The 16,168-nt window shown below is 42.9% G+C and overlaps 1 pseudogene; it reads right to left on the reverse strand.

The window, feature by feature from the left end:
* Positions 1 to 224: 224 nt before the first annotated feature.
* LOC119357166 lies at positions 225 to 14,200 on the reverse strand (annotated as a pseudogene).
* Positions 14,201 to 16,168: the final 1,968 nt, after the last annotated feature.

A 16,168-nucleotide genomic window follows, 5' to 3' on the forward strand; every position in this document is an offset into this window, starting at 1 on the left:
GAACCAAATAGCAAAACACACATGACACAGGTAACATGTTAGTCATAAGCTTCATCTGGGTACCAGCAGGATGTTGCAACAGTTCCTTCCAAGGCTGGAAACACCTTTGGTCATTCCCCCCTTTCACTTGGTCACAACCCGAACAGCGTTGATAACACAAGGTGGAGCGGGAAACAGGCCGGACACACTACCCTGTCTCGACCTTTTAAAAGAAAAACAACCAGCCTTCTCGTCGAATTTTATAAAAGAAACTGCCAATTTTACAATTAAACAATCAACGTAATAGAAACGGAAGCTGAAAACACAAGCAACACCAGACTTGGGGCTACACAACCCCAGTCCCGCCTAGCCTGCACTAGAGTTTAGAGTTTCACACATCCCACATTTCAAGCACTACTGAAAGGTAGCAACATCAAGCAGCATAAACTACAGTCCAAGTCTCGACCTACAGGGCGAAATAACTTGTGGCTTTCGGAAAGTTCACAACAAAGCTCTCTTATTAGAAGTTGAACATAATACCAAAACACGTGGATATATAGTACTGATTTGACTCGATGATAGCGCAGCCATCTTCAGAGAACACGTTCCTTTGCCTGTGGAACACTGAAAGCTCACCGCCTGTCGCCGGAAGTAGTATCCACCGTTTCTGTGATAACACAACAAAATGGAACAGTACATTAGATGCCTGTTCCAGGCCATGTTTTTCAATCCCCATATCGTTGTGTGTTTAAAAAATACTCCAACATACTGGTCCAAGACCAAATAACAACAGCAATCACTTCGAGTTCAAGATGAAGTCCAGCCTCCAAATAACGAGCGCTCCATATTTACACGAAACACATTGTTGCTTACAACTAATTCCAACGAATCAGCACGCCAAGATAGAGCACATCAACCAAATCAAAATTACTAAACAGAAGGATGTGAGAAATAAAGAACAGGTAAGTACTCACACTGGCTTCAGTGAATCATAGTCAGAGTGGGCGTGTGTAGACACCGATGGCGTCAAGATACCACCCTGAACGCCCAAAGAAGCCAACGATGCTGCTATTGCTCGCTACTTCCATGCTAAACGGAACCCCATCTCCTTTTCCAAAAGGTCCATAGCTGCGAGCACTCGTGACCAATGTAAGGGACGTTATAACATTGGTTAGTGCACCGTAAGAACCCACCGTTCCAGAGACTTCCATGCTAAACGGAACCCCATCTCCTTTTCCAAAAGGTCCATAGCTGCGAGCACTCGTGACCAATGTAAGGGACGTTATAACATTGGTTAGTGCACCGTAAGAACCCACCGTTCCAGAGACTTCCTTGAGAAACTCTGAGGGCTCAAGATGGATAAAAAAAAAGGGGCAGCCCCAGTGCATGTAGCTCCCGCTTGCGCAGGGTCTGGGGAAGGGTCCGACCACTTTGGGTCTATTGTACGCAGCCTTTCCCTACATTTCTGTAAGAGGCTGTTTCCAGGACTTGAACCCGTGACCTCATGGTCACAAGGCAGCAGCTTTACCACTGCGCTAAGGCTCCCCTTCAGGGCTCAAGATGGATCTGCAGGAAAATAATTAATGGGTTAACAAACATGGTAGCAATTTATAAGGAGATTGCTGATGGGCTACAGGGACTATTAATAACAAACAAAACAAAACAACACACATGAGATTAGGTCTAAGATTCACACTCACAACATCATTGTTCTCTCCAGGATGGCTGCCCCATGGACCTGCGGTGTGACACTTCCCGTCATGGTCTCTATGAAAATACAAGTGATTCTACCAAAGAGCCGCTGTAAATTGTCACGCTTTCTAGACGCTGGGGTATCACCATGATATCACAGGCCCTCCCCCCTCCTTCACCGCATGGCCCAATCCTTGCAAGCCCAGCCTGACCAACAGATCAACAATCAACAAGATAAGAAACAATAATATAATGATTGAAAAAATAAATGAACTAATGGAATCAAGAGTAAATTATACATCTTCTATCCTCATTGTTCCCAGCTCAGGGATCTCTTCCTCTTGATCACATCGCATATCTTCTGTAAAATGTCTGCTCACATGAAAGGTGGGATGTCTGGCATTCAAGTAGGTTGCATCCTCCGCTGCCTGCACCTCTGAAGTTGTTGCACAGCGACAGTCTAGTTCAACGTCCAAAGCTTGAAGGGAGGTAAGATTCTCCAAGCCCAAGTTGAAATCAACATAAACATCCTTTGTCTCCGCAACATCAAAAATAAGAGAAAACCTCTGCAGCCCCTTCATAGCTCCTGGTCTGAACACCAGGCCCATTGCATGACTCATGAACTTGAAGTTTACAAGGCAACAGAATGCTATCGCATGACCGCCAGTTCTCTCTGTGATCTCCAACCTTTCCTTTGTTGGGGCTTCTATCACTTGCAAATAAAGAGAACGAAGGGCAGGCAAGCACCCGAGACTCCAGAGATCCTCCTGGAGCAGTATCTTCACCACAATGGATAGGTTGGAGAGGTGTGAAAGCGATGAGTTGATCCACTTTGGTAGTGTGGAGAATGGGCTAAACGCCAACCAGTGTACAAATGCAGTGAGGGATGCATTTTCTTCATTCTGGCGAGCACATACGGTAAATCTTCGGAGGTGCGAAGGGGCCCAGTCGACCCGCAACATGAAATCCAGGGAATAATCTGGAGCGAAGATATAAAAAGCTTCAAGTTGCTTCAGATTGCACAAACACTGGAGCAAACGCTCCTCACACCTCTTGTCCCATTTATGGAGTGAAATCTCTAGCACCCTCACTTGCCTGAGATGAACCACAGTGGATGGCAATTCTTTTATCCTGGCTTCCTTGAGGTCAAGTGTCTGCAAAAACTGTAGATTTCCAATTTCTTCTGGAAGCTTAATGCAAACATCATAGAAATAATGGTATGCCTGGCTTAGCCTCAGATACCTCAAGTGAACCAAATTTTCCACACCTCTGATGTTACGTCTGGTGCACTGCTCCAGTTCCAAGACACGTAGAACTGGAAAGATGGAGAGGGGTGGCATTGAATTAGCACGTGAGGATACGAAAAGTGTCCTCACATGAGGCAACCTCTTGGTAGCCTGAGGTATGCCGTGCTCTCCCTTGCTGTTTCGGAGGGATAGCCGATGTATGCTGTCTGGCTGAGGTGGAAAAGGCTGCTGTCCATTCAATATGGTGACGAAGTCTTCTTCAGCTGACAAGAAAGTAATAAATTCAAGTACCAAATCATGTACCTTACAAGCTTGCGCCCTCCCAAAGGCATCAACATCAGTTGGCTGGATCATACTCCTATTAATAAGCTCGTTAAAGTACTTGTCTCCTAACTCATACAGGTTATCATCTTGTCTTCCACGAACTAAATCTTCGGCTATCCATCTCCATATCAAGTCATCTCTCCCAATTATTTGGTCCTCTGGAAATATGCTTAGGTACAGAAGACAAGCTCTTAGCTGTAAAGGCATATCACGGTAGCTAAGAGATAATATCAACCTCTTGTCCTTCACACCATGATTATTTTTGAGTCTAGTACTAATTGAGTTGTATACACTACACCACTGATCCTTAGTTTGTGACGGTTTGTTTGCAAGTAAACTAGCTATGGCAATGATACCTAATGGCCAGCCTTCGCACTTCTCTAATATTTTCTGTGATACAACCTTCAATTCGGCAGGGCCCATAGTTACCGAATATTTTGTAATAGAATAGTTGTTCAGAGTCACAGTCTGAAAGAGGTTGCAGTTCATGAACAATACCATCAACTTTGTCAGAAGAACAACATGATCTAGCAACATCAACATTGCGAGTCGTCGTGATTACTTTACTGCCAAGTTTGTTTTCAGCCAGAACGCATTTAATAAGTTTCCATGGTTTTTCATCCCATATATCATCAATGAGAATCAAGTACCTGCAGTTTTGGAAGAGCGTTATAAACTGGCGAAGTTAACTGCTAGCTACAATCAAGTTGAGACGAGCAATGGAGAACCAATGCACTATCAAACAATTAACATGGAGCTAGGAATAGAATAGTTATAAGGTACTCCCTCTGTTCCACAATGTATTAGCTTGCAAAAACATCTTACATTGTGGGATCTCGGAAGGAGTAATAAATTGCATGTGCCTGCCTGCAGGATGCATCGCTAAGGATAGGCACACCAAATGATGCAACAAGCTTGAATAGCCCTTTGTCCCATATTAGTTGTCGCTCAAATGGATGTATCAAGCACTGAAATATGTCTAGATACGTCCATTTCAGCGACAACTAATATGAGACGGAGGGAGTATGCATTCGATTGGAAGTACGAAATGAAATATTTGAAAAAAAGACTTAAGGGCATCTCCAAGGACACTCATCTAATTTTAATCCCCATTTTCCACGGACACATTGCCAACATCCATCATTTTTCCCGCAAAAAACGGGTCTCCAGCGGTACCAGAAAATTGTCCGGGCATTTCATCAAACAGGTAGTGTGCACTGGAGCAAGCTCGCGCAGCCTCACCATGGTTGCCGCAGCATGCGCAGCCGAGCTCGGACGGGATGGCCAGCAGCTCCCCACGACTACACGCTACTGCAAACGTACGCACACGCTGCCCAGCCGGAGCATGGACCCACGATGCACAGGAGCACGCACATGGCGGCCGGGATGTCGTTCGGGCGCGCGAAGCCCAGCTCAGCGCGGAGGGCAACGGGGACAATCCCCTATGGGGGATACATAGAACATCCCCATGGGGATGGGTATGTGGTTCGATTGGCATGGTCCATTTACATTACTGGGGTGAAATTTTCTATTACCCATACCCCTGGGAACGGAGACCGATTAGGATCTCCATCCCTATAAACAAATACTTATATATATACTATGACATACTCCCTGTATCAAAAACGCTCTTATATTATGGGACGGAGGGAGTACCATATAATCAACTTATATACATGGTGTTGTTGGTGGCGGCTGAGGTGAGTACGTGAGGTAGGTTTAAGGTTTTCTTCATGTTTCTTATTTTTGTTTTCGTAAGTTTGTTTGTGAATATTTAAGGTTGATCGCAATGTCATAGTTAAAAAGCGGATCCTTGATGGGTATTGGGTTTGGGATATAGGATATCGTCCCATCCTGTTGTACCCTATGGGAATAAATTTGTTCGGTAAATATCCCCATGGGAAAGGTTTTTACCCTATGGGTTTGGCGGGTATGAGCCCCATTACCATCCCCACTGGAGCCGCTGCTGGCTTGGTGAGGCGTGGGCGAAGGAGTGGTTTTTCAGATGGAGCGAGATGCGGGAGAGAGAGAGAAAAATGTAGGGGTGTTCAATTCGGTGCCTGGGCTTATATGCACCTGATGGACACTAAAATAAGAAAAAAAATCTGAATTTTGTGGATGTAAGATGATTCAATGCTCCAGGCGCATTCGAAATTTCATGGCCAAATGACATTCAAGGAGCTCATGGCAAGAAATATAAAATAAGCTTTGAACAGTGTTGTTTTCAGAAGTTGTTCGCCGACCTAATTTTTTATTTTTTTTGTTGAGAGCTACTGAAATGTCTAAACTCCACAAAATTTGGCACGGACTTGATGCACATGAGGATCTCGCATCCCAAAAAGATTTTTTTTATTTTTTAATGATTTTATTGTTCACCCACGATGTAGATGCACCCGAGAGCCAAAATGCCACTTCAAAAAATGTGAGTCTTTTCTTTTCTTGAGAAAAAAAGTAAGGCTGGGAGGTGGGGTTGGGCAAAGGTGGCCAGCAAGCCGGCCCAGGCACAGCCCGCACGTAAACGGATCTGACATGGCACGACATGCAAAGGCCCGTTTATAAGAGGGCTATACCGGCACTCTGGTGACGGGAAATCCCTATTTATCATGTAGGTGGATGTTTGTCAGCCAACTTCTATTTACTACCTTCGTCCTGGTTTATTGGTCCCCTTCGCATTTGGTGCTAAATTTCAATCTTAAATTTAATTAACATAATGTTAATGCATGTCATAAAAATAATATCATTGGAAACTATTTTTAAATACGAATCCAACGATATAATGTTTGGTGACATGCATTAATATTTATGAGTTAAATCTCTAATCAAAATTTGGCACAAAGTACAAGGGAGGCCAATAAACCAAGACCTAAGTAGTAGCGTTTTAGGCGCCGTTTAAAGGTATTTTCTTACAAGGCGCACACCCCCACCTGCGATAGACTCTTTATGGGTCGACCCATATTATAGACACCAGCGAGAAGCTTCTTTTCCCGGTTTAGGGAAGCTCACAGAAGCTTCCTTGCGCAGTTTTGGAAAGCCTCCATACGGTTTTTCTTTTTTTAATTTTTGAACCATTTTATTTTGTTCTTTTTATTTTTTTTCCATTTCTCTCTTTCTTTTCTTTTCTTTTCTTTTTTCCTTTTTCCTTTTTTATTTTTCCCTCAAATGCGTGAAAATTTTACATTTTTTTCAAGTTCTTGATTTATTTTTAATTTTCAATCTTCTATCGAATTTGTGAACTTTTTTTATAATACCTCATGCATTTTTTCAAATTCATGAACCTTTATTTTTTCAATTGCATGAATATTTTCAATTCCATGAACTTATTACAAAGGTTATGTTTTCTTTCAAAATCAATGAACTTTTTCCCTTTTTAATTTTTCTTTATTTTCATTTTTATTTCACGAACTTTCCAGTCTTTAATTCATGAATGTTTTGCTAAATCTGTGAACTTTTTCAAACTCGTATTTTTAAAGGAAAAATGTGAATTTCTTTTAAAATTGTGAACGTTTTCCCACATTCGTGAGCATTGTTCCAAATTCGCAAACTTTTAAAAATTCATGAATAGTTTTCAATGTTTTTCACTCTTTAACTTTTTTCAAATTTGTGAAGTTTTCTCAAATGCGCGAACTTTTTCAGAATTCACGATTATTTAACAAAGTCAATGTTGCATGGTCAATAGTAAAGGCTCAGAGCTCAACTAGTCGGAGTGAACAATGAACTAGTTAGTGGTCACTCAGTAGGGATGAGTGACCAATTAAACTACCAACCGACCGGGGTGTGCTTGTTGGGTCTTCGCGTTAGTGCTCGTGTTTTTACCTGCCGTAGTAGGCACTGAGGGGGAGCACTTTGTTTGTCAACCAAACGCGCACCTTCGGTGGTTGCTATGTGAATTTGGCTCCCTCTTCTGGTATTGGGAAGGTTCTAAAACCTTCACACACACCCTGCGCCACCGCCCCACACTTTTTCTTTCTTTGTTTTTTTGGTTTTTACTTTATTTCATTTTCTATTTTACTTTGTTCTTTTTGTTTTACATTTCATTTTCATTACGCATTTTACATAATCCAAAAATGTTCATGAAATTCCAAGAATGCTCACCATTTTCAATAAATGTTTGTTAAATTGTTTTTTTCATAAAATACATAAAAATTTCAGTATATATTCCAAAATTTTCATCAAATTAGAAAATTCCAGAAATAAAAAAATCAAATATACAAAAATATCAATGAAAATGAATAAATGTTCATTCTTAGAAATTGATGAACGATCTTTAAATCGGCGAACATTATGTTGAAATTCATGATTTTTTTTTGAATTCACATACATTTCTTCCAAGAACATTTGTTAGTAGTTTGAATATTTTGTTCAAAGTTTTGAAATATTTATGTTTGTAAACATATTTTATATCCTTTAGATATTATTCAATTTTCGCATTTTTTTCAAATTTGTGAAAAGCTTGTTAAACCTGATCATTTTTTAGAAAGAAGAATTGATTCAAAGAAGAAGAAAACAAAAAAAGAGAAAACTAAAAAAGGGCGCCACGAACGCACATGGGCTGACCCGAAAGGAAGCGCGAGGGGAGCTGGGGGTGCGCATTTTATCGCTCATCATCGCGGTGGTGGATAAATAGGTTTTTTTAGGGGTTGGTGGGTATATAGGTGGACACATTAACTAAAACCGGGTTGGCCCGCAGCTCATGGCCTTTAAGAGCCGTGGGCCATTTTAAAATTTGTTGGCTAAAAGGGCTGAAAAACACCATAACAGGTAAATAAAAGCCCCTTGCCTATACGCCGCTTACCGCGGCAAATGGACCGCGCACGGCACACGGGGTCCTGACTGGGCCGGCCAACTACAATCGAATTAAGTTGAACACAAAACTTTACAACGCAAAAATCAAGAGAAAATGGCAAGTCCGGGAGGACTCGAACACATGACCTCGCGCCTCAAGACACACCCAGCTAGCGACTCGAACACTTTTTGAATTTGTGAACAGGTTTTGAAAATGTGCACATTTTTCGAAATCCCAGTAATTATTTGAAATGTTCTGATAAATTTGTAAAATATATTCTGATTTTTTTGAAAAACAGTCCGAACAAGTTTTGAAAACAGGAACATTTTTCGAAATTCCTAAACAATTTTTCAAAGTGCAAAACAATTTTTGATTTTTTTTGTTGAAAACACGACCATTTTTAAAAATATTGAACGTTTTTTTATAAGAACAAAGATTTTTTTAAGTTTCCAAACAAATTTTAAAACATGAACTCTTAAGAAAAGAAAAATAAACCTGAAAAATAAAATAATAGTAAATAAAAGAAGAAACAGCAATAGGAAAAGAAAGGAAAAATAAGCAGAAAAGCGGAAAAAACAAAAAAACAGAAAAGCCGGTTGATCCGAAAACCAGAAAAACCGTCTAGGAAAGTCTACAAAATTCCTAAAACCGGAAACGCTTCAACACGTTGTTAATGGCCCGGCCCAGGTAATCGTTACATCGCTAGGTCTTGTGCGAAGTGTCGACATTGTAACGCACTGTGTGTCCAATAAGAAATTCTCCTATAGAGTGCAAACTGTAAACCGGCCCATCTTTTCTAAACAGTGCACGCTAGCTACAATTCGAAATACATATCTCTCGTTTCAAGTACGCTGTGCTGACCACCCAAACCACCTCACCTATTTCGTTTTGTTAAATTTCCTTCCTTCCTTTCTCCTTTTTTCTTTTTTAAACGATTTTTTATGTTTCTTTTTTGTTCTTTTTTTCTAAAAGCATGATATTTTTTCAAAACTGTGATTTTTGTTTTTAAATCTATGATTGTTTTTGAAAATTAATGATTTAGTTTTTCAAAATTGATGAATTTGTTTTTAAAATTTGAATTTTTTCATAATCGGTGAACTTATTTCAAAACAAATGAACTCTTTTCAAATTTATGAACTTTTCTCAAATCGATGAAGTTTTTTTCAAAATCAAATATTTTTTTCAAAATTTTATGCACTTTTTTTAATGGATGAACTTTTTTAAGAAATCAATGAACTTCTTAAAAAACTGATGAACTTGTTTTAAAATATTTGTGAGCCTTTTTTAAAGTTTATGAAACTTTATACTTGAAATTTGTGAACTTTTTTGGGAAATCCGTGGACTTTTTTGAATTCACAATTTTTTAGATTGTGGTGAGTTTTTTTTTTCAAAAGTTAACGGTTGGCCAGTGCAATTGGTCAGCCGTGACGGGTTAACAAGCTATCGAGTGACCACAGGAACCGGTCAAGCGATGAAGCTGTAGCATGTATATGGGAGGCCCACGTGCTGTGTCGCTCGCTGTGAGCACTACGAACAGCAGGGAGCAACTAGTTAACGAGCGCTCCTTCGGAAGCCTCGCAACGATCAGCGTCATTTAGCACGCTTTCAGCCATTTGCCACGTGTCGCGTTCTGGACGCTTCTTTCGGATTTTTTATTTTTTTATTTTTCCGCACGTGTTTTCGGCTTCTTAAACGGTTTTTTCCGGGTTTTTTTGACGTTTTGGATTTTCCCAGGTCTTTCTTAGATTTTTGATTAAAAAAATTCGACTTTTTTTGCGCGAAAAAATGTGTTTTCTTTTTTTTCCTTTTTGTGAAAGTCACGGTTTTTCTTCCGCGAGAGGCACGGTTGTGCTTTAGTAAGCGTCACGGCCGTGCCTTTCGGAAAACAAAAAAAACGCGTTTTTTGCTTTTTTTTTCTTTTGCGAGAGTCACGGTTTTGCTTCTGCGAGAGGCACGGTTGTACTTTCGCGAGAGTCACGGCCGTGCCTCTCGAAAAGGGAAAAACAAAACGCATTTTTTTCTTTTTTTTCTTTCGGGAGAGTCACGGTTTTGCTTCCGCGAGAGACACGGTTGTGCTTTCGCGAAAGTCACAGCCGTGCCTCTCGGAAAGGGAAAAAAATACGCATTTTTTGTTTTTTTTCTTTCACGAGAGTCACTGTTTTGCTTTCGCGAAAGGCACGGTTGTGCTTTCGCGAGAGACACGGCCGTGCCTCTCGGAAACGAAAAAAAACGTGTTTTCTGTTTTTTTTCCTTCCACAAGAGTCACGGTTTTGCTTCCATGAAAGGCACGGTTGTGATTCCGTGAGAGGCCCGGTTTTTTTCATCCGGTTTTTTCGTAAAAAAAAAGTTCGTCAAAACCTATCAACATGGGATCTAGTTTTGAAGATCTCGACGCGAGGAATCCAACGATGAAAACGGTTCGAGATTTGGACGCACGATTTAAAAGATAAAACATTTTGAATAAACAAATCTATGAAAAAAGGAAAAACTTCCAGATTGCGATAAATGGCACACTGCATGAATGTGGAGTGCTCTTTACAACGAGTACTCTTTAATTAGTGATTTCGCAAACATCATCGCTCATCATGTGGACAAGGCGAGCGACTCCACCCTGTGTGAGCCAGGCGGGGGCACACACGGTGCAGACCACAGACCTACTCTTTCCACGTATTTAATTTCCTTTTTTCTATTTTTAGGTGTGCCTAAAAAATACAATGTATCCCAAATAAAATGCATCACGAAATATTTTTTATAATTTTTCAAAAAATGTCCGTTAACTCAAAAAATATTCAGTAATTTAAAAAATGATCATGAATTTATAAGATGTTCACACATTTGAAAACAAATGTATGTGAATTTTAAAAAGTTTACAAGTTTGAAAATTATTCAAGCGAATTAGAAAAAAATTCACAAATTTGAAAACTATTCAAGAATTTGAAAATTTGCTCATTAATTCATAAAAAGTCAAGAATTTGAAGAATTTCATGAATTTAAAAATGTTTATGCCATAAAAAATATTCAGGAATAGAAAAAATTTCATGAATTTAAAAAATATGCACGAATCATGGAATTTCATTATATTTAAAAATATTCCCAAATTTGGAAAAACGATCAAGAATTTGAAATTTTGGAAATATTTCACGAACTTGAAAATTTCAAACTGTTCACAAATTATAAAATGTTCACTAATTAAGAATTATTCGCAAGCTTGGAAAATATTTGATAATTTGGAAAAAAATCACAAAATTTTAAAATATTCATAAGTATGGTTTTTTAATTGAAAATACTCATAAATTTGAAAGACATTCATGAATTTTTTAAAAAAATCACAAATCTGAGAAGATGTTTGAAAATTCATAAAATGTTACTAGTTTAAAAAATGTCCGTGAATTTAAAAATGGTCCCAATTTTGAAAAATTATCATGTTTTAGGAAAGAAAAGAAAAAAAAATAAAACTGGTTAAAAAACAAAGAATAATTGAAATCCAGGAAAACAGGAGAAAGCAAAATAGGAAAAAAATGATATGGAAAGTTTCTAATGCCATGTAGAGGCTTACGCAAACCGTTCTGCGGGAACTGCAGCGATCCCTTTTTGCATTTAGTGGATTGGCCCACCTTCATTCGCTAGAGAGCGATCGCTAGCGATACATATCATTCGCGCCCCCCGGGCCCCTGCTCCCCCACTAAAAATGTCGTGTTGTGTCTAGCACGCAGGCCTTGCCCAGGCGAAGGTGCATGATGCATGGCGTCCCACGGGCCAGGCATGACCGCTTTATTCTTGTGTCGGGCACACGTGCTACTAGACCGGCCTGTGATATTCGGCCTAGATGGCCAGGTATTGGTGGGGCCTGTGCGCCCCCCCACACACACACACACACAAGGGCATCTCGAAGGGTAAACTCAAAACGAAACCCTTAAATCTTTGTCCGTGGATAGCCAGGCAGGCAACGCTCATCCAAAAGCGCCACCTAAAGATCTCTTAGTTATCCATTTCTTTTTTGGTGGAAAGAGGAGAGACATAGAAAAAAAACTGGGTTTGTGACATGGTGTTGTGCTGAATTTGCGGTGTTGGTGGCCTTTCCTATTTCTTCCTATTTTTGGTGCCGGAACGCGGATTTTGGACGTCCGTCTGCATCCAGCCCATAGTACCGACCTATATTGGAGGCGTAAAAATTTGTTTGGACTGTTCGATTCGACGTTTGATGCCGGAGTAGGGGTCCATGTTGAAGATGTCGTGAGACAGGTTTAGAAAGATATGAAGAGTCTGCACAGATGAGAGAGAGTTGGAAAGGCCCGTTGGCTGCATTTTTCTGTCAATTGTCAGCCAGACAGATAGAGAAAGTTTGAAAAGTGCTCTTGGACGAGGTTGTTTGGTTCTTAACCACACATTGTCACATTTTCTCGTGCCTCAAGTTAGACAAATTTAATCAAGTTAGATGAGTGTTTGATTCTACCCAAACATAAGACAAGATTCTTTATTTGGAAATAAACCGCACAAGTCATATAAGTAAAAAGTGGAGCAAAAAATTCTCTTAAGAAAATCTAAGTTTGGGTAATAATTTGAGCACCTAAGAAGGTAAATTTAACTAAAACAGTGTGCCAAACTATATGGTAAATTAACCACCAACCAACCAGGCCCGTCAAGAAGCTGCACCCAGCCCTTGCTCACGGGCACCACACATAAGGAAATAAATTATAGTGCTATTACATGAAGCCAAATAAGGCGATAAATTCTAATTGATTCTATCTCCCCTTTCTAATCTTGGGTTGAGCTGCTTTCAGAAAAATTGGTTGCTTGAGCTTGATAGGCTTACTTGAAGTCAAAAGCAAATGCATTTTTTGCTCTGAACATATAGATGAAATGCGAGAAGACATTCATTGGATAAACACATGTATATAAACAAAAAAGATTATTTAGAAATTATTTCTCACAACATCACAAAAGATGCACAGTGCAACATGGTTTAGAAACCACAAACTAAAGGTCAATAAGAAGCAAAACAGCACTACATGGGTGTGTTAGTAACCATGTGCGCCCATTACTACTCCCCACTGAAGTTGTCTAATATACTGAATTAATTTCTAGCTTAGGCATCACAGGGTGCACACAACCAAATTGGCATAATAAGATAGAAACAGTAATCTTTATATGTACCTCTTTTTCTCAAGAGCATGTCTGATTTTGTCGATGATCTCCTTTTCAGACCACGTTTCAGTGTTTCCATAATGTTTTTGGCTTTCTTGACGACGTACTCTGCAGAGGTTAAAATAATTTTAGGCCTGGGAATGTATTGAACTTGTTGTATGACTTGATATAGCAGGTGTTTCCAAAATAAACTAACAGTAAGCATGTAATCGAGGTACCTCTTATTCTTATCGTTGTCCTCCTCGTCATCTTTGATTTTGCTGGTGACCTGACGAAGTATGCTGCTGAGGATATTCTTCATATTAGGCTGAAGAGAAACCGAAACAAAAGCTGTGCGTTCGAATTTGCCTTCAAGCTTTTGATACACCGCATTGGTAAGGGTGGTTTTGCCCATTCCACCAGGGCCAACGATGGAGACCAACTTGAGCTTCTGCTCCGATGCATCTTCACCTTCACCTTGGCCTTCCATGGACAGCAACTTGATAATCTCTTCTCTCGAGTGGTCAATGCCAACAAGCTTTGCTTCATCTTCGTACAGTGCTAGCAAGCGGGGGTCGGACGAAGACGAGGCTGCTGGGGCTACAATACTGTCAACTTTGTACCTCTCACGACGCTTGCTCACCTCCTCAACCTCCTTCTTTATACGCTCGATCTCGGCGGCGATGTCGCCCCGAGCTTGCTTGTACGTCCGTGGCAGCAAGGATTTGCCCCCCACGCAGCAGCACGTCGTGGAGGATCCCGATCCAGAACTGGACACCATGAAGGAATCGATGATGTCCTCGATCTCACCTTGGTCGCCCAGAGCTTGACCTGCTTGTCAAGCAGATCTGGCGGCACCTCGGACACCTTCGCAAGAGCAGCTTCCATGCTCTCCAGCTCATCCCGGATGTACTGGACCCCCTCCTTGGCGCCCTTGTGCAACTTGTATTCGTCGGTGAGCATCTTGGCCAGCTTGGGGAGGAGGGCCTCCAGCACCCCCGCGGAGGCGCTCACCACCACCTCCATCTTGCCACCAACCTTCTTTCCTCTACAATAGGATGCACACTGCTTGTGTTTTGTGGTGGACAACAACTCAGCATATGGAGAAGGGATATAATGGGGAAAGGAGGACTTCGGGCATCTCGAGCGTCGACCCTCGAACCCCCGGCAACTGTTTGACACTGTGCGATTTGAACGTGTTTTGCCATCCAACACCGACTTGTATCGGTCTGCCGATCAGTCCGTCTGAGTACACTTTTTCCCACAAAACCGAGACCAACTAGGGGAGGCCTTTGCGGACGTCCTGACCGCTGCCACGTCCGTGTTTGACTACCCTGACCCACCAAAAACCCATCCGCCTCTCTCGCGTTTTTTAGCCAACGCCGGCGCCGCTTGCCGCACTGCATTCATGCCGGCCCATAGCATGCAGCGGCCGGCATTGATGCCGAGCAACACAACCAGACATGAGGGCGAAGCTGACGGACACGATCTCTCCGAACCCCTCCAACTCTAGCGGTCCTGGTTCTCCGCAGCGGCAGGCAGAGGCGGTGGCGCCGTGGCGGTGGGAGTGGCAGTTCATCATCAGGCGGATCTTGGTGCCACTGCCCTCGCTCTCCAGGCCCCTCGGCATCCACGGCGTCCGGCTCCTCCGGTGAAAAGGAGCACCATAAGTTGGAGCAGTGGCCACGCCTCACGAAGAATTTGTCCGTTAGATGGAGGTCATGGCGGAGTGGTTGCTCCGTCAGAGGGGCCCGACACCACCGGCGTCGGCGCGAGTCAAGAAGGAGCCACCGTCCCCACTTGAAGCGGGAGCTGGCGTCCCCACTCCGGAGGGTCAAGGAGGAACTCGCCCCCCCCCCCCGCCCCCCGCGCGCGCGAAACCACAACTACGTCCAGGCCGAGCGCCGCGTCAAGGTGGACCGGCGTCGCCCCCACTGCGCAACCGCGGGGTCCAGATCAGACGCCGCGTCAAGGACGAGCCCGCTTCGCCGCCCGTGCACAGTCAGTACACCCGCATTGACGGGCCCGCATTGTTGCCCCGCGGCAACAGCCGACGCATCAAGGAGGAGCTGCTGCCCGCGATCACGAAGGCGCGGAATGCATCGTCCACTACCTCGGAGGAGGCGGCGTCGGCTGTCCCTCCGTCTCGAGGGCTGTCGCCCCTGAGGAGAAGCGCGCGCGAGGTAGCATCGTGGTACGACCAACGCGACGCTGGCCTCCGCTCGGTGTTCGCCAAATCCGACGTGGCACTGAAATGGGTTCACAGTGATCCGGATCTCGCCGCTGCGTGGGCCCTCCCCCGTGCAGACAACGGCCATGTGCCGCCTCTGCCTTGACGGCGAACTCGCCAAGATTAGCGAGGAGTGGTCGCTTAGCGACTGCTACACCAACGCCAGCAGGAGGAAAGGCCGCCACCAGGCCTCCGCCTACGCTGGTGGCATTGGCCGCAGCGGCCCTCCACACTGCACAGTAGGAAGCGGAGCGGCTCCTTAGCGAGCAGCACACATCCATCGGACAAGGCTGCCGCGGCCCTCTGGCACCGTTCCACCGCTGGTGGGACCATGACAACATCATGAACAGCGACGACGGTGCGGTAGGGCAGGGCGGCCTCGCGTACGAGGCGGTCGTCCGGTATAGGATTTAGTTTTCTTTTCTAGTATTTAGTTAAACGGTCAAAATATCGACCTGTTATGTAAATTATGTCTGAACTTTTATGAATAATGTTGGGTTTGATGAATCTCGTCCGGTGTGTTGAAATCCTGCTTGAAATGTATGCGGATAGTGTTGGATGACCGGCTCCCACATCAGTGTCCGCGAACTGCCCCGTGTCTATGGATGGATGCGAGAGCGATTTTACGGGTTAACATTGGAGATGCCCTTAAATCATCTCTAGCAGACCCCTTATAAGCACCCAACCCATATAATTCTGGCGACTATACAGGTTTGACCCATTTTTTGGGCCAGAGCAGACATCATATAGTCGCCCTGGCCCGTAAAGCATTTACAGTGGCCCGGAAAA

The sequence above is a fragment of the Triticum dicoccoides genome, chromosome 2A (assembly GCF_002162155.2).
Source record: "Triticum dicoccoides isolate Atlit2015 ecotype Zavitan chromosome 2A, WEW_v2.0, whole genome shotgun sequence".
NCBI classification, from domain to species: Eukaryota; Viridiplantae; Streptophyta; class Magnoliopsida; order Poales; family Poaceae; genus Triticum; species Triticum dicoccoides.